Raw genomic sequence first — 12,335 nt, 5'->3', positions numbered from 1 at the left:
TCCAAGAAAATTGCCATCACTCGATGCTACCGATAACAATGATGCAAGTGCAATCGCAGTAGTGAAGGAGACTAACAGGCTTCTTTTCTCAAGTGCATGACAAGTCTACACTCCATAACTGCTTTTACACTTGTATAGTTATTACACACTTTTTGTTTTTTCTTTTTTGATTTAAAATTAAAAAGTAAAAGTGCATGAAGTAGTTCCTATTTATGATTTATAAAGTAAAAAGAATTATGTCTCAGAAAAAAAAAAAGTAAAAAGAATTTAAAAAATAAATTATTGAGAAACGATGAGAGATGTAATTTCATTTTTTAATTATTATTAATTTTTAACTTATAAGAATATCTCCAACGCTTTCATAGATTTGGAATCAAATTTAAATTTGATAAAACACATTTACGTTTTTTTTTTTCTCTAACCATGACATCAAACCTATATCAAATAATGGACAAAGTAAAAGTTTCATCAAATTGAGAAAAATTTCAACGTTCATCAAATTTTTGAAAAGAGCTGTTGCGTTTCACCGTACACCGGACAACCAATTACTTGCAAAGTTGTCTATTGCTGGTTGTCCTCCTGGCTGTCCGGCAAATTGTCCCCCCAGTTAACTGATTGTTTGATGAAACTTCAAAAATTAACGTTGGAACGCATAGTATCAGATGAAACTTTTCATCAAATCTTTATTCAAATTTGATGAAAAATTAGAGTAAGCGTTAAAGATACTCTAAGAAACTACATTAAACAGACTAATCTATTTTAAATTATTCAAAACATTATTATTATTCTTAATATAAATTCTATATAAAATTTATTTTTGTGTCCCATTTTTTAAGGAGTCATATAATCATGTCATCAAATGAGACGCATTCTATACTATTTTCATCAGTGGGTTGTAGATGGGCCCTCTCATATACGCGTTGCCTTAGGTAGAAAGTAGCCCATCCAACTTATTTAATACACTCTTCCAATATGTACCCCAAAATTTTTTATTTAAATTTTGAAGAAATTTTTTACCACTCACAATTTTAAATATCGAGATATGGTCAAATATCAGTTCATATCGGCCAATATACCACTAAATACTGAATATCAAAAGTTCCAAATTTTAATACATGACAGTCAAAATTTAAAATTATGTATTTTACAATTAGAAAGATGAGCTCTAAAGCCTCTCTCTCTCTCTTTTCTTTTTTGGTGTCTGTTCTATCGCAGAATGCCAGCTGCATTATCCTAAATTTCCTAATATTTGTGTAGATTGTGAAATTTCTCATTAATGATCATTTGATTTGATCGAGCCCACCTCATTAATCTGAGTTTCTCTGTTTGAATTGTGAAGATACATCTACTTGGTCAGACAACAATTAACAAATGGGTGAAATCCCCTTTTCCTTATTCTTCTCTTCTTCTCTCTTTGTTTAGTATATAATGGCAAAGCAAAAGACTTTGGTGTGACAATGACAAGAAACAAACAGGACAGCTTTATTTTTAATGAACATCAACTGTAAAGCTTACAACCTTCAAGCTTCTAGAAAAAACTGCATTGATCTGCATTAATTTTGGTAGACGCGTTTCATATTAACTTCACCCTCACTCAAACATAAACCAATCCAGTCCAGTGCAATGGGCAACTAATGGCAGTTAAATTTTTGTTAAATAACTTTGACTTATGTTATATAAAGTTGAGTATGAGTGTTGGGCATGATGTCTGTCTAAATGTAAACACAATAAGGTCATGTTTGTCTTTAAATATATGATTAACACGTATAATTTTAATAATAGACTATTCATTTTTTTCAAAAACAAATGTGATACGATTATATGATTATAATTGTTGGGTAGTTCGCTCAACCTGCTTTATTTTCATGAATAATTTGCTTAAAAAGCACAATAAGTTGAGCTATTTGGATATTGAAGGTAAGTGAGGTAATCTAACAACTGGCTTCCCCCGTAAAAAAAAAGTAGTGCAGATTTTATGGTGAGCCCACCAAGGTTAAAAAAACAGCTTCCAAGGAAATTTCAATTAGAAAAAAATCTCAATCCTACACTTGGAGCATCTCCAACGGTAGTAGACATTTTACCTATCTGAATATTACTATAAAGTATATATTTTATTTTGCCTATCAACTGTTTTATGTTTTTACTCCAACCATGCTCTTTATTTTAGCTATTTATCCAAATACTATTAATTTTATAGAATGACACGTCAACAACAAAGATGGAGGGAAATGATCCTAATGAATGAATACATTTTGCCTAGCGTTGAAGGCTAGCTACATGTAGCTAGTGAATATGAGTTGAGGCAAAATGCCTAATCATATGCCTAGTGCATTGGAATTGAAAAAAGTGAATCACACTAGGCATTTTAACTAACAAGTATTATATGCCTAGTGCATTGGAGATGCTCTTAAATACAAAAGTATAATAAAATGTACATGTTAGTATATGATGGGACGACCCATTAAAAGTATCCTCATTCGTGGGTCTCCTTTTCATAAGAAATGGGTTGCATCATGCCAATGTATATTTTAAATAATTTGTCGTAATTTAATTCTTTCACACCTTAAAAATTACATTTTATTATGTTATTATAATTTTTTTTAGGGGTTGTTTGGACTTTGAGGAGATACAAAAAAACACCAAACACAGACCAACGAGGTCCTGTGCCTAATTCCAATCCAAATCCAAGTAATTTTGATATGTTGAATAGCAGCCCAATCAAAAGACCCAATCCAGCCCATTTGATTAAAATTGTCAATTCAGACACCCGACCCAACTCGACCCAACTCGGTTACTTCTCGGGGCATACAGTTCCGGGTCTGCTATTTGGGTCACACAATTTCGATTTCCCCTAGACAAAACCCTAGTGGTTGTGGAAAGAGGGTTTATAGACAGCAAAACAATGGAGGGAATCAACTCTCTCTCTCTCTCTCTCTCTCTCCCCTAATGGATTTGGGGATTTTTTCTAGGCTATGCATCAATTTATGAAGCCAAGGATGCTGAATTGAATGCCATGAGATTGAGGTCCATATGTCTCTCAGTCACTTCTTTTTCACTTTTCATTCATAAATTTAGAAAAATAAAAAAAATAAAAAAAATAAAAAAAATTGAATTTTTATGGAGTCTATTTGAAGATTTTTATCTCAAGGTTATCAACTATCTTTGTTGAGCTTGTGTGATGAACAATGGGGTCACCAAATAACAAGTGTTCTTCGGTATAATCTAAAACAAATAAAGGGCACTCACAGTGCATGAGGTTCTGACCCTCAATTATTGGTTCTTACATGCTTTTTCTTCATATGAATAGGATTTGAGTGAATTTATTGATATCCTTGTGCCATGATTGGAAATAATGGCAATCTCTGTCATGTAAGTGAGTTTAGAGGTGAAATTGTTGGAACAAAGGGTCTTGAATTCTTCAAATGGTGGTCTTCGAGTCTTCAAAATTTGGCAATCATCATGTCTATATAGAATAGAAAATTAGTGCTTCAAGTTGCGTTACTAAGTCGCTTTTCTATAGACAATATTTGTACCCACCAAAAGGTGTGCAGGGAGTTACAACAAATTTGCTTCCAGAATACAATAAAGCATGATCTAAAGATCTAGTCTATCGGCATCTGCACTGACAATAATAAATCAGAACACTCTTGATATAATCAAGAAACCAAGATACTGATAATCAAATCTGCAGAACTTGATTATCAATAAGAAAAACAGAAATTTACTTAAAAAACTCTTGATCGAAAATTCAAAATCAAGAGGGAGAGAGAAAGAGAGAATTCCAGGAATGCTTTTCAGGATTTTGGGTTGAATGAAATGTCTCATTTCATAGCTTATTTATAGGCCTTAATGAATCTGATCGGATGAATAGTCATGTCCCTTGATCGCATCCGATCAGATCTGACCGTTGGATTGACGATCTATGGTGCAGGTCATTTTAACACCAAATAGATGCCTTGACTAATCACACCTGATCATGATCGGGTGCCATCTCATCCGTACAATCGCGTACATCTCTAATCGATCGCTATGATCAACCCGCTCCAAATCGAACACACAATTGTTTGATCAGTTGGTTGACTCATCGCCAACGGATGACACGTCACTGCCATGTGGAGTTAACTGTATTCCACGTCACCCATGCCACGTCAAATCCCCGTCATCGCTTCAACCTGTCCGATGCAAATAGAAAAGTGCCCTCATGGCGCCGATGCACGTCATGTCCCTTGATCGCATCCGATCAGATCTAACCGTTGGATCGACGATCTATGGTGCAGGTTATTCTAACACCGAATAGATGCCTTGACTAATCATACCTGATCATGATCGGGTGCTAACAATCGTTTGATCGGTTGGTTGACTCATCGCCAACAGATGACACGTCACTGCCATGTGGAGTTGACTGTATTCCACGTCACCCATGCCACGTCGGATCCACGTCATCGCTCCAACCTGTCCGATGCAAATAGGAAAGCGCCCTCATGGCGCCGATGCGTCCGTGCAAAGTGCGCCATCAAACGCAACACAGCCCACGCCACGCGTGCGTGTGCAGATGGTGCGAAGCACCATCCTTGGTGTGTGGGTGCATGCACACTAACTTTCATCTCATAATTTCATATTCAAAAGAATATTCCATATAGCACTTTATTAAGTGTTCCATGTTTTGCTCTCTTTTCAATGTGAGACAAAGTCTCCAAGCTTAATTAATGCTTTCCAAAGAAAAACAAAGAATGTTTTGAAAACACCCAAAAATTAAACGATAAATTTTAAAAACCATTTTGAAAATTCCCCACCAGAAATGGGTAATGAATTCTAAGTAGTTTGGCGTAGAAAATTGCTCTGAGCTGAACTTTTGTGTCATGTGCCCAGTGTTGTGATTGTTATAGTCTAATGAGAAGCTTTGAAAGGGTTGCAAGTGAATCACGAAGACCCTGTAATACGAAAAGCATAAAATTTGATGACCAAACATGGTGCATCTAAGAACATTCTGTCATTACTGTAAGGGGGAATTATATGCAATCTTTTATTTGCACCTCACTATGAACATACCTGCACCCCCATGTGTTTGTAATTTTTTTCTATCTTACACCTACATGTAATTCCCCCTTACTGTAAAACTCATTGTGGGGCTTGCTGTTGAAATTTTCCTATGATAAAGTTTATTGAATTTTCCTTTAAGATACTGATAATAAACGCTTACACCTTGGTATCAAGGTTGCACAGTGCTATCACCGTTGGCCGTGAGGGTACGTTGCCCTATTTTCAGTTACACATCATATGTTAAATTGGACAAGGGTCTATATTTAAAATGCTATCCAAATCAACTTATTTCACTACTAAAAACAGGAACTTCGTGACAGTCGTAAACGTCGCAAAAGGTGTATATGCCGTGACAAAAGAATGCTGAGATAGAGTACTATGGGTGCGTGACGGAAGGAGGCGTGACAAAAGGTATTTGCGGCGGTTACAAACCGTCACTTTAAATCAATAGTTTTTGCAACGATTTAACCGACACAAAAAAAAGGGAAAAAAAACATCTCTTTTAACGACAGTTTACGATGCCATCACCAAAAACTCTTTTAGAGATGGTAATTGATGTCGCAAAAAGTATTATTAGCGACAGTCTTAAATGTCGCAAAAAAATAAAATTAAATCAATAATATATTCACGACAGTTTAAACCGTCGTTAAAGACATATGCAACAGGTTAACCCGTCGCTAATAAAATGCAAAGAAATGATGATTCCATTAGCGACAGTTTATTACTGCTGCAAATTTTTTTTCATAAAATAAATATATATTTTATTAATTCATTCTTTGTACAATTATTAATACACATCCACATTCACATTCACATTCACAAAATCATATATACGAATAATTATATATATATATATATATATATGTGCGTATCCTATAATGATACAGTGTCAACCAAATATTCTTTACAAAAATATATAAAACATCCTCTAACAATACTAATATTTTTTGATAATTCAAAAACTCAAATTTGTATCTAAAACAAGTCTAAAGTATCGACAAATACTAATAAAAAGGCATATATATTAACAGCTTGTTTTAGTATTAACAGTAAGCTCCAACATCGATATGCGAAAATATTATCACATACTCAAAAGAGTAACATCTGAAAAAAGAAAAAAAAAATTATCTATAATATAATTAATTTCAAGCTTACAAAATATGTAAAACATTTGATATTTATTTCATAAAATAAATAAATAAATAACATATACATAAATCAAACGCCACACAATGTATCTTTCAAGAGTGTCTCCAATTGTTCTTCAAAAAAGAATTTATAAAGGACAAATTTTCACAAATGGAAATTATGCTCCAGATTCAAAATGGAGAATCGATTTCGAGTCCCGTCTTTTTCTACAAGTCATTTGTGCCTAGTTAGTCGTATGTGTTAAGTTTTGTTGACATCCGACGCCGTTTGAGCAGTAGTATTTTACAATTGGTAGCTTTGGAAAGACCAATGCATAGAGAAGAATGCAAAGGAGTTCAAAAAATGCAGAGATAGCAAAAAATAAAACTGTAATGAACCGTAAGTAATAAAAATTAGTAAACTAGTATTACATGCTATCATAGTACTCTATCTCAGCATTCTTTAAAATAGTGCAATTGAAATTAAAGAAAAGATATTACAGGTGAAATCGGGATCAATTGTACTCAAATGAATCGTAAGATCGTAGGATCGTAAGATCCGGATCGGGATTCTGATAACCATGGGTGCTGTATGGAATTAAAGAAAGCATATTCATCAGAGATATCGATTCTATTATTATGAAGTAAAAATTTTAATTCATTTTGTAACTCTACAATCCAAATCAGTTTGATCATTATCTTACTTTAACATCTATGTTTTTCCCTTATGAAGTTCACTACAGATTCAATTGAATTATGTTAGCTGTCAATATCCGGGACAAACATTTCATTCATTTGAACAAAATAGGGCACAAGCAAAATACTTGGTTTGGAAACATAAGTCAAATATAGTACAAAATGCATCAAAATAAACTACCTAAAAAGATTGACAATGATAACCTATTATTTGTAGTTTAGGTGGAAAACAATAACCACAAATATTTATAAATAAAAAATAAAGAAAAAACTCGAGAGAAAAAAAGGTCATTGTCTACCTACCTGAACTTAATCTCTGTTACGTTCATACTTTGAGTCATTGGCTTAAATGTTGACATAAGTTTGATGAGTATCTCTTTCACAGAACAGTAACTAGAAAATTGTAACCCCAATATGTAGCAATACTTATTGAATCATATTTCCTACAAAATTTATGAAAAACAGCTAAAAGGATTTGAACATACTAGCTCCCTTGCGCAGGCCATCCTTGGAATTCTCAAATGCTACTTTTGTAATCAATCTCAAGCCAGAGGTTAGATCCCCCGATGCAGCCAAAACAGCAAGAAAAGACATAAAGAATAAAAAAACAAGAAAGCTTATATCAAAACTTCAAAACTAGATCAGATAATAAGCTAACCACAAATACTAACTTGCATGAACTCGGGTAGCATGAATGATAGATCTCCAACCATTCCACCCTGAACATGAGCATCTGCAACTCCAAAAGCACCGCTAATCATACATATTCCAATATAAGTCCCAATTCCTCCTTTTCCAGATGTAGCTAAATCCAGCTGTGGAAATACAATGAAAGATGGAATCAAAGTGGACTTGTATGCTTAATAATTTGAATTTGAGTTACTAAAACATGTTACTACAAAATCATATGGTTAAGGAGTAAGTTGAAGATGTAACACATATAATTATGGTACTTACAACAAGACCAGCAAAAGCACTTATGAAAAAATGATATATCCAAATAGGTTTCTCCTGTTGCTACTTGCTCATTATGCTTTTCCCACATTGAGGACCACTCCTACTTATTTTTTAATTGCCCCTTCTCTGAGAGAGTGTCGATGAATATTAAAACAAAGATCAATGTGGCTTGGCCTATGTAAAATTGGACTGGGCTGGTGTCTTATATTGCTAAATCTGTTAAGGGTAATTCTCTTGGCTCTATTATTTCCAGGTTTGCTCTAAATTGCACTGTTTTCCTCATTTGGCTTGAGAGAATAGAGAAAATTCCTGAAGAAGTTCTTGTTATGAACATTTTTAATATGGCTAGATTTAGAGTGTTGTCTCTGAAGAATTTAAAAAGGCATTCAAATGATTCATGATTTTTAGCTACTTGGAGACAGCCCTCATCTATCCTTAGGGTTGATACTCCTTAATGTAGGCAAGTGTGGCCTGGAAGTGCATGGGAGATCAAAGAGATGCCTGGAAAATACAAGAAACAGAAAACTTTTTTTTTTTTTTGGTTTTAAAGAAAACATACTAGAGGCTTGAACAAGGTTACACAATTTCTAATATGAATCAATAAACTTCCTGTAACTCAACTTGACAAGAGCTTATCTTAATCATGTGGGATCAACTACATGGATTTATTTTCTCAAATCATTCAAGCTTTTAAACTCCTTTCGATTAATAAGGAGACTGAGCAACAACAACAACAACAACAACAACAACAAAAAAAAAAAAAAAAAAAAAAAGAGGTACCCTAATAATTAAAATACCATTGCAGAACTCTGTGTCAAGAAGAAGTCAAGCAGTTACAACTCCATGTGTCAACTAATAAAATATCTTTCATTATAATTTCAACCCATGAAAATGTTGTTGTAAACATGCTTCCTAAACAAGGTAGCAACAAAATGGTAAGTAGCAAGCACATGTACAAGAACAATGGCTATGTACTACCCAATTTCCACAATGGGCAACCTCTACTTGACAAATAATCTATAGACAGATTCAATGGTATGACAAAGGTGTAGAATACCAGATGCAACAATAATACAAGGGTTCTCATCAGTAAGTATTAAACCACAAAGAAGATGAATACCATCAAGAAAAGATCAAAATGGCAAATATCTTAATCATGAGCCACCTGTATGATGATATCTGGTTTAAATGCCTTAACAAGGCACTGCAAGCACTTTCAACATTTGTCAATGACTCTTCCATGTTATCATCAATCCTGATCAAACAAATAAATAGTTTCAATACAAGAAAACATGAATTTAAAAAAAAACAAGCAAGCAAGATAGTTATTCACTGTAAATAACAAAACTATAAGCTCCAATCAGGAGCCACGTGCATTTAAGTTTCTTGTATAAAAATCTACTTTTTTTCGTACTTCAGAAGTTTAGACAGATCAAAGGTAACAAATTAAAATAATCGTCAGATATTCATGTAAAAAGAGCAAACCTGATAGCCAATTCCCCTTGTTGCGCTACCATTGTAGCCAAATGAGTGAAAATCCCACCAAGTTTTGAAAATGAGGATTCCACATTTTGAAGGGCTACTGCTCAATTTTGAAGGGCTACTACTCGACTTTTGGCAAAAAAATTTGAGGACGGTTAAGGTGCATATAGTCCTATCAAAATAAACCATTACAAAACACAAAACAAACCCTTATAGAGGCTGACTTTGCTGCCTCGTGTGCAGCTTGCACTACCAGCCTAGGTACTTCAGTTATACATACATAATCTATAGATAACAGATGTCCATTCAGATGTACTTCAGATTCCACTCTATCTACTGCATTCCCTTCCTTGAACCTCTTTACTAACACTTGACAATTTGTTAGGATGGTAACTGACATCACTTTGCTTTGTATGCACCATCTTAACACTTCAAAACATGCTCTAGCTTCTGCTACAATGGCTGATCCATGCTATCCAGGTTGCCTCTGCTTTGGCTGAGTGCTTTAACCATGCTCCATCAATCAGAAACCTGGCAAAAATTAGATCTGGAGGCCAATGCACATTGTTAGTAACAGCATAATAAATATCTACTATGCCTATTGTATCACATTCCTATAACAACATTACACCCAAAATTCAAATTAAAACTTCAACATTTCAAAATTACTTTAATTAATTGAGCTTTTCCACCATAACAACTTGAGGAAACTTTATCCATAAGGATGTCCCTGGAACAAAGCAAAACGAAGATCATTCAATCTTAACCACAAAAAACTTGAATCACTTCACCACCATCAATGCCCCCCACTCACTCAGCTATTTTTCACCCATTGCTAAGCAAACCACTAGCTGCTTCACCACCATCAACACCCCATCCTGTCTTGCCACCTTAAAACACACCCTCTTACCTAAACTTCATTCTCACCCTCTATCTCACCCTACATAAAAACCCAATTCTCTCACACCACAAACCCACATCACTCTTCTTCATTTTCATTTGATCAAGCCACTCACAATGCTCCTGCTTTCTAGTAATTAATTAACCATAAAAAAGAATAGTAATTTTTCCAGCATAATAAGTCACATGATCTATGAGTCGATTGTTGCTATTTGAACTGAAGATGGACCATTGACTAATGACTCTCACTGGCAATGTCCTACTTGAAAAATATGATGTTCTATCTAAAGGTAATTGTACTCACTATTACATCATCACTAGTTTTCAACTGGAGTACATTGCACTAACACTTAAGTTCCAACAAAATCAGAAGTTCAATGCTTGTCTTTCTAAACCTAGAAAGAGCTCCCTTTCCCAGAACATTTTGATGTAATTTTGATGTAATTTGTTTAGATCAAAATTCTAATCACAAAATTCAATCTGTTTAGATCATAACATTATCACATACCAGAACATTTTGATGTAATTTTCATCATTCCCACCTCCTAAAGTACAAACGTAACTTTGTTGCAAGTTTCAATTTTTTTATTTTAAGAAACAAAACAAAAAAATAAAATAAAATAAAAATCTAAAGACGAATTCCGTAGTTTTTCTCAGCAATTAAACAAAATTAGTTGACTTCAAAATTTTAGCAATTGCATGTTCCAAGCTATTAACAGTCAAATTGAAGGCAAAAACATAAACTTCACATTCATCACGCCTTCAAATCAAAAATCCTTAAACAATCGCTAGTTTGAAGAGCCAAGAAACCCCAAATCATCACTAGATTTAGAGACAAACCCATCTGAAATCAAGACTATAACTAAAACCCAATTGATGAAATCGAGATTATAACTAAAACCCAATCAAAATTTAACAAAAACAAACAGTATAAACAAGACTAATCAGAGTTCAATTGGTCAAATAGATCAAAAACTGAGAAATCTACCTCAAAAACAAGTTATAATGAGACGCAAATCAGCCATGGACAGGGCTCCACGGACAGAGATGTACCTGTGGGGAGAAACTGGGTGAGGCAGCAACGGCAATGAGGCCATGGATGGACAAGAGAAAGAGACAGTGGTGGCGCTGGCGCTGGCGCTGACGCTGACGCTGGCGCTAATCGATGTCCCAACACCGATTCGATGCCATCTTGTGCAGAGGTGGCGTTGGGTGGAGGTGGAACTTCCGGCTGCCGTCAATCTCTCTCGCTCTCTCTCTCTCTTCTATGTCGCTTTTGATGTATTAACAGCGAGAACAAGAGGAAAGACAGAGTAACGACTGGCCACAAGAGAGAGAGAGTGAGATTAGGGGACGGGGACGGCCGAGGAAGGAATTCGTTAAATTCGTCAATTTAGTTTAATTTGATAGGTTTGAATTGATTTTTTGAATTTGTGGATCAGTTTATATTGAAGAATTAAAAATTCATAATTCACGGATTGGTTCTGAATTAAATTCCACGGTTCCGGATTGGAACCGATCCGGACCATATATAAATAGTCTATATTTTTATTATACATTCTTTCTTATAGTATCTTCTCTTATTCTATATAAAATCTAAACACAAACCTAAAACTGTATAATATCTTCTTTTATTATTTTTATTTGTTAGTTTTTAGTTTTAATTTGTAATGATCTAAATACTTATGGTGAAACTAGTTTTCTTATGTTTGTTTAAATTCTAAAACAGTATGTCGCTATTATAGAAAAACATATTGTTATTGTGGAACTAATATAGCGCTATGTTTATATTTTTATGAAATTAAAGTGTTATATATATATATTTTTGTTATTTAATTATGTGAATCCGTGGTCCTAAACCGATCCAATCCGTATTTAAATAGATTGGTTCCATGATTTAAACGGATTGGATTGGTTTCAATTTTTCAGGAACCGTAAATAACAAATTAGTCCTGGTTTTACCCAAATCCGGTCCAATCCGAACCATGTTCACCCCTAGGGACGAAGAGTAGGCGAGGTGGGCTCGAATTTAGGGATAAGGATTTGTGACGATGTTAAGAACCATTGCAAATGAATGAGCAAAAATAAAATATTTTATGATGAATTAATAAAGAGCATTGCAAAAAAAAAAAA

General features: G+C 34.2%; 1 long non-coding RNA gene across 1 annotated transcript; it reads right to left on the bottom strand.

Annotated features, from left to right (window-relative positions):
* Positions 1 to 7,167: 7,167 nt before the first annotated feature.
* Positions 7,168 to 12,335, bottom strand: LOC114264467 (uncharacterized). The gene is made up of 5 exons (XR_014331586.1): positions 11,256 to 12,335; positions 9,306 to 9,849; positions 8,986 to 9,075; positions 7,535 to 7,678; positions 7,168 to 7,387 (listed from the first exon to the last, which is right to left on the bottom strand). It is a non-coding gene; the product is annotated as an uncharacterized LOC114264467 (long non-coding RNA).

Source organism: Camellia sinensis, chromosome 6 (genome assembly GCF_055761805.1).
Source record: "Camellia sinensis isolate YWXY chromosome 6, ASM5576180v1, whole genome shotgun sequence".
Classification (NCBI taxonomy): Eukaryota; Viridiplantae; Streptophyta; class Magnoliopsida; order Ericales; family Theaceae; genus Camellia; species Camellia sinensis.
This window is presented reverse-complemented; position numbering and strand designations above follow the sequence as displayed.